Source organism: Artemia franciscana, chromosome 11, assembly GCF_032884065.1.
Source record: "Artemia franciscana chromosome 11, ASM3288406v1, whole genome shotgun sequence".
NCBI lineage: Eukaryota > Metazoa > Arthropoda > Branchiopoda > Anostraca > Artemiidae > Artemia > Artemia franciscana.
Window position 1 is genome coordinate 45124433 of NC_088873.1, and position 7376 is coordinate 45131808.

Below are 7376 nucleotides of genomic sequence, written 5' to 3' on the forward strand. Positions count from 1 at the left end.
TATAATTTACCCCCAAAACCTCCTGATATACAAATACATAGCCAAAATTATATATGTTATCATGTGTCTTCTGTTTCTTGATTTCGGCAGAGTGAGTTTGCACGACAACACAAGTTTAAAAAAAAGAGTAATGCATAGCGAAGTGAAATGGAAATACATAACTTTGGCTCTTAATTTGCATATTAGGCTGAGGGTCAGTAGCGAAGTTTAGTGAAATTGTAGTGAAAATGTGTTAACTACAGTTGTACCATATTATGAAACAAGAATTTGTTTCTTAATTTGTTTCCTTTAATATCCTATAATTTAGTCTTTTTTACATACGGGATTTGTCACTGAGAAAGGGGGATGTTAATCCTGGGTGCACTCAGAAAGGCCAAGGGTTTTGATATAAAATATTTTTGGAATGTTGATGGTTATGTTAAACTAAGAATCAAAAAGACCTATCCATGATTCTTCAAACGGGATGATCTTTTAGGGCCATTACTCAAACTAGTGATACTATGGAAACAACCACTACTACTGACACCTGTGACTGCTGCTGTAAAAACCTGCTAGTATACATCTTACGACAACAATTACTTGCCGTTTGAACTACCTGGGTCTTTGACTAAAACAACATGTGACAACTGCAACAACTTGTGACTGCAACTACTTCTACTCGTAATTACTTTTCAGAAATATTGAGCTAGATGGTGAACAAAATCAGAAAAAAACATTTCCATAATTGTTGTCAAAAGAGACCCTCAGCTATACCTAAGAAATGGCTAAGGGTATAAAATTAAAACCACCAAAGCATGTTGAAAAATAGTTAGAAAGCATAAGGCCTACTTAATCCGTTAAATCCCCGTCTCAACATAGTCCAGATACTGAAATAGCAACTTTTTCAAGATAATCTAAAGGCCTAATGAGTATAGCGTCGGAATTTGCCCCCCCCCCCTTTTCTCCAAGAAAATATCGTAAACTATGCAATCTTCCCTTTGTTTACACTGTAATTATCACCAGGAAAAGTGAGGGAGAATGTTGAACTCTGGGGATATCAGAAAAACGAAAGAGAATTTAGGTTAAACTTTAAAGGCCTCTTTTTTACTGATACTCTAGACGTATCTGAAACTATTTGGGCTGAAGAGACTGTGACTATGATACCTTACTTTTACTTGCAAGTTATGACTACGATAATGTCTATTTTGATTACCGCTGCAGCTACTTTTGACTCTGGCTACCTACAATAGTTACTACAACTCTCATTGACATGCTCCTTTCATGCTTCTTAGGGGTTTCATTCTAGAAATACGGCCAAATAGTGTCCTTTGTGGCAGATTACACTTTTGATGTTGCAACTGAAAAACATTTTTATAAAAGTACGTATATATCTAAACTACCTTTCACATGAATTGTTAAAAAGCTTTTATGATGCTCCAGTCCCCAACTAGTAGGTAAAAAAAAGAAAGACACATTAGTGCTAACACATTGGGGCAGCATTGAAACTATTATGCTTATGAGATGGGCAGCCCCTTCTTCAACTCTTGTTCTTAAAGTCTTAAGATATTTGAATAATACTTCTCATTCAAATTCAATGTATTTGATCAGTTTTTCTTAAGAAATTGTGACAAATGTCAGAGTGAATAGCAAAAGTGTAGGCAATAATTTATAATAATTTATTGCGTATATTATTAGACAATAATATACGCAATAATTTTTGTTTGTTTTAAGTTTTAATGTAGCTCCTTATTTCGAGATAATGATATATATTATTATTATTAGCTTATGGTCATTTTACAATCCCGACTGGAAATTTTTTCCCTCCTTTTCCATGTGAAATTTTCCCTTAGGCAATTTTCCTGATACAACTCATGAACTCGGTCCTCATAGTTTCTAACTCTCTGTTGGTACTATTGTGGTGAATTTAATATTTATTCTACATAAGGAAATTTGTCTCAATGGAGTACTCTAGCCCCCCCCCCCCACAACAGCCACCAATATTTCAGATAGACCAAAAACGCTTAGATATCTGTTTTACCCCCTCCCCATTAACCAAAATTAATTATATTTATTAATGGTTTTCCCAAGAATTGAGGTAGTTGAATATTAAATTCCTTCTTTTAAATGTCTTTTACCCTCCCCTAATTCCGTTTAAAAGCGACCATAGTTTAGGCAGAGTTGCATGTCCTGTATACAATTTTATAAGGATGAAATCTTATTTCCCCGCTCTTACGTGTGAAATTTTCCTTGAAATATTGTCCCCATAAACATTAATCCCTACGGAAAATTCTCTATATAGAAAATCCCCCTCAGACAGAGAATCCTTCAATCAAGAAGAAAAGTCACTTGACATAGAGCTGTTTGAAATAGTTTATACAAATTCTAAGCAAAATTTATGCCCACAATTGAACTGGGCTCATTCATGGATTCCTTGTAAGGGCTACATTGTACTCGCCTAGAAATCTAAGATCTGTCTCTTCTTGTTTACTATGAACAGTATTTAGCTTTAACTCTAGTTTTTATGGGTTTTTTCATTTTAGATCGCCAGAACATGGGATTAAGATGGCTGCTTTTAATTTTAGCAGCAGTGCAAATAGGGTCAACAGAAATTGCAAAGGAATCGTACCCACCAAGATTTAGAATCCCAGCAATAGATCCCCTATTCCTCGGAGTTGTGATAGTGGAAAGACAAAGTGTTGTACCTAAAATTGAGTTTTGTTGATTTTCCCGAAAGTTTCAATGTGAAATTAAATGAAGACTATTACTTTTCTTTGAAAAGTTCCAAAACAGGAGAATTGGTGGTAGTACTCGAAAAATCGTTGAAGGACTGAAGAACCTTCAAGTACACTCTTAAGGTTACCGCCACGAGTGAACAGGTAATGTTTTTATATGAACAAATTCATAAGAATAAATACTGCATAAAACCACATATATATTGACACTGTATGGACCTTTCCACTCTTTACAATCTATATATTAATCCCTTTTAACCAATCTAATAGTTTCAATAGGTTTCTTAGTAGTGTCTATGCCTTGTTTAGAAAAAAATTTTTTGTTTTTATTTGTGCTATTTTACGGAAGACCTCCTATAAAATACTAAAATTATGATGTCATTTGTCATCTTTTGTACGAAAAAGTTTTTTTTTCAAAAGGTTTTTTGACTTTCAATATTGTATTGTATTTACGACAAAAAATTAGCATATGTAGTAATGTACTTAAAAATGAGCCTTTAAACAGTTCTTTGTGATGTTTCAGTGCCCTGCTTCACAGAAATAGTACCGGGATTTTACTCACCAAAATTTCGTTTGCCATCAAAATTTCTCGGACTCGCGAAAGTGGAAAAAAACACTGCAGTACCAAAGATTTTGTGCCTCATTGGTTTTAACGAATGTTCCAAGATGAATTTATTTGAAAACTACGATCATTTTAACCTTTAAATTACAAAAAAGGGAGAATGGGTATTAGTATTGAAGATATCATTAGAGACAGAGTTTAAAGACCATATATACAAATATATATATACTTGTGAGGGGTTGTCAAATTCTTTCAACTAACTTTAAATCAGCAATAACTTATAAAGTTGTCACAAGGAGTCAAATGTCAGCCATCACGGATTAGTTTACAGTTTGTATGTCAAAAAACAAAATCGTAAAGAAAAGAAAAACAAAGACAATTAATAGCCTGTGAAAAATTTGAAAATCTTGCAAATATTTCGGTCAAGTTCTCCGCTTGAACTAATAAAAATATAAAAAACCAAACCTTAAAACAAAACACAAAACCAAAATATTATAACCCTTTCTCAGTAACGGTGAAAGGGAAACTGAATAAATACCACAATTCTAAATGACATTTCAAAAGTTCATTGTAATGTTTTTATTTTTTTACCGGCTGTTAATTATCCTCGTTCTTCTTTTCTTTGCGATGTTGTGTTTTGTCAGGATAACCCAGTATGGTATCAGAAATGATTAAGTTTGTATGTCCTAAATAAGATGTGTTTGTAGGTGCTAAGTAACAATTAAAAAATTTATTTCTTCATTCTAATTCAAATTACTCTGTTAAAAAAATTGGTTGATTGGCATTATAATTCTTGTCTAAGGACTTTGAACTTGTGTGTTAAACTTGTGTTAAATGAATGTTAAACTTGATTATCAAAAGTTTGTATCTATGAAATTAAACCTGGACTGTCAAATTTAAATTAATAATAATAATGTAATTTCATGTGAATATATAATACTAATTATACACTTTGAGAAAATCCCTTCATAATAATTTCCAGCTTTGTTTCTAATCATAATTTGTTAGGTAACCATGTATCTTCATTGCCTGTCATCAATGTAATCGAAAAGAAAATAACAGAAGATTAGTCTGAAGAAATTGATTTTGATATTACTCATAGTCCTTCAGGCTAGTCTTTATTATTTATCCATTACAATCAACAACACTCAAAACTTTATTGGGTATGGATATAATAGTCTTTCCATACTAATATTAGAAATATTGGTAGCAATATTCTAAGTTCAAGATCTAAAATAATAAAGTGTTTGAAAATATTGAATTTCTTATCAGTTTTTACGATAAGCTTTCTATGTAAATTGACCTTGAATTGGAGGAGTCCTTAGCCCAAAGAACATTCAACTATACAATTACCAGTAAGAATAAAATTACTTTCGGTATAAAAGAAAAAGAGACTGTTGCAATTCTTGAAACGTTAAATTTATGTGCAGTATTTATGAGAAATATCACTAATATAAATAGGAAGGCTTTGGACCCAAGATATTTTTCTTAGTTTCTTGTTCTTAGGAGGTGTTACCTTTTTTGTCTTAACAGTTTGATCTGTTGTTTTAAGAACGTAGCTGCTATTTTCCTGTTGACTTTTTGTTAAATAGATCTTCTGTCCCAATTTGAATTACTTTCTTAGCATGGTATAAGTATATACTCTTCCCTTATGAAAAAGAACTGGCGTCACAACTATTTGTATATTAACTATTTAAATTAAAACAAAATTTAGAGGTCTTCTGTTCAGTAGCTTGTCCGTCTTTTTTAAAGAACGGAATCATAAGCTATAGTGCAAACCTTCATCAATAAAACATTAATGTACACTATGTTCCAGAATTTTGCTGTGTTTCACAAGAAGAAGCCAATTCAGAAGAATTGCCAATCAAATCAGTCTCCATAGGCATCCACTTCAATCACTCCAGATGAGCACTTTCAAACTTATCAAAACATTCTTTAAAGAAACCAAACCAAAACAGAGAAAAGTACTTCATTTGCAACTGATTAAGCAATTCTCTCCTACCTGAATGAAAAACCAAAAAAAATAACAATGTTATAATTATAGATGAATACCAGCATTTTCTCATGTCACTTGTTTCATTCATGAAGGATATACCAGCTGAGGAGGAACTGCAGTGTTGCATGAAAATCATGAATAATGTACTAGAACATACAAAAAAAGTTGAAATGTTTTATCTTTTTAACTTTAAGCCAGTATTTGATTTTTTTTGTTATTATATTTTGATCTTTCGAAATTTCATAATTTATTAAAGGCTTTCTCATATTATATTCGGGGTATCTATACACATAAGCAAGTAAATTTTATGTTTACATGCACATTTATTTATAAATCAAGTTAAAAAGTGCCTTGCAAAACTTTTTCTTGTTGCCAAGGAACAGCACCCTCTACAGGTGAGAAATATTCCATTAATCTTCTAAGATCTTGATTTTTTTCTGGAAAAATTGTTGATCCCAACTCTGCCAAGCTGAGAAATCCTACTTCTTATTGACAGCTCTTGAATATAACTTGGGGCTCCTCTAGTTGAAATAATGAAATTGCGTAAACACACAGAAGCAATGATTATTGCTATTACTTTTTCAGACTGTGCTACTATTTCAGTTTGGAAAATTCTGAACCTCTGCACAAGAATACCAACGTATTTTCAATTAAGCACTGAGCTGTGGATAATTGATAACTAAAAAATTGCGCGCTTCCGAGTCTTTTTCCAGGAAATCGCTTCATGATATTGTGAAATACAGGACCCCCCCCCCCATAAAACTCAGGACCGAATCCCAAATTCATTCCCTTTAGAAAATTTTAAAATAAGAATATTTTAAACATTAAAGGTTTTAAAGTTAAATTCATTATTCTCTAAAATACGTGCTTTTTGGCACAAATTTATAGTTTAAAAAGATTCAAAATAAGAATCTTTTAAACATCTAAAGGTTTTAAAGTTAAATTCATTATTCCCTAAAATACGTGGTTTAAAGCACAATTCCAAATTGTTATTCTTGTTACTGCAAGCAAAAATGTAATTTTTTTAATTATCCAACGAGAAGCAAAATTTGGTCAACGTGCTTTTAGCCACGATTTCGACATAGTTAATTATTCTGGATTACTCCAAGCAAAAATGTTACCTACGTAATAATATAGATATACAATATAGTCTTGAAAGCGAGGAAAAAGAATTAAGTTCAGTTCATGCGTCGATGTATGAAACTCAATGCTAACGATTATTGAAGTTGTCTTATCTAAAGCTGTACGTGAGTACTTAAAATAAAATTATTATCTGTTAATCGTTTTTGTCTAAGAGCCAAGGTATCAGGTACGGTTCCTATAGTCTCGTGGAACGCTCCTAAGGGAAAATATACAACTCAGGAGACCCGAACATCACTGTGATGATTCTGTCTCTAAGGTCATAGGGAATTATTTACAGAGTCCTCTTATTCTATGTCCCTTAGCTACTTAGCTCCCATATCTAGATTTGAGTATCCTGTATCATCTCTAATTAACTAAGTCCCCCGTAACATTCAGAATTGAACAAAACTCCCCCACAACAGTTGGCGCAGCCCTCAAAGACAGACAATAAGAGCAACAGTAGGTACCTGACAGTGCGACTGCCTACTAACATAGACAATTATGATTATTTACAAATTATTTTTTGATTTTTAGTGCAGTGTAATTTTATTTTTGTTTTGTGTTTTTTTTTGTATAAGTATACCCTATACCCCAACATAATCCAAATCTTTCATAATTAATACGAGATATTAGTAAAATTTATATAGCAAATCAAAATTAAAAATTGTAATATAACACATACCTTCAATAATATATTTTTTTTAAATAACCGAAATAAAATAATAAAATGGCCCAGGAACAAGACGAGTTATTAAAGGCGCAACAAATAATTGCAACTTCGGTAGAAATTGAAAAGTCATTACCAGATTATGAAGGGGATACGGATCTTGATCAAATCAATATCCACTTACGACAATTTGTCGAAATGACAAAGATTGACTTGGAAAGTGTTAAAAAACATGCTAATATTAAGACAAGCATTTACGTTTTTGAAACAAATTGTAAATACTGTAGGCACAGAAGCAACCTTGACAATAAACCCAAT

At 32.0% G+C, this 7376-nt stretch overlaps 1 long non-coding RNA gene across 1 annotated transcript in view; it reads left to right on the forward strand.

Annotated features, from left to right (window-relative positions):
• Positions 1-5507, forward strand: part of LOC136033278 (uncharacterized) — a 45562-nt gene extending 40055 nt beyond the window's left edge. Inside the window, exons 5-6 of the long non-coding RNA XR_010618900.1 lie at positions 2520-2855; positions 5090-5507. This is a non-coding gene — a long non-coding RNA (uncharacterized LOC136033278). The remainder of the gene's footprint in view (positions 1-2519; positions 2856-5089) is intronic.
• Positions 5508-7376: the final 1869 nt, after the last annotated feature.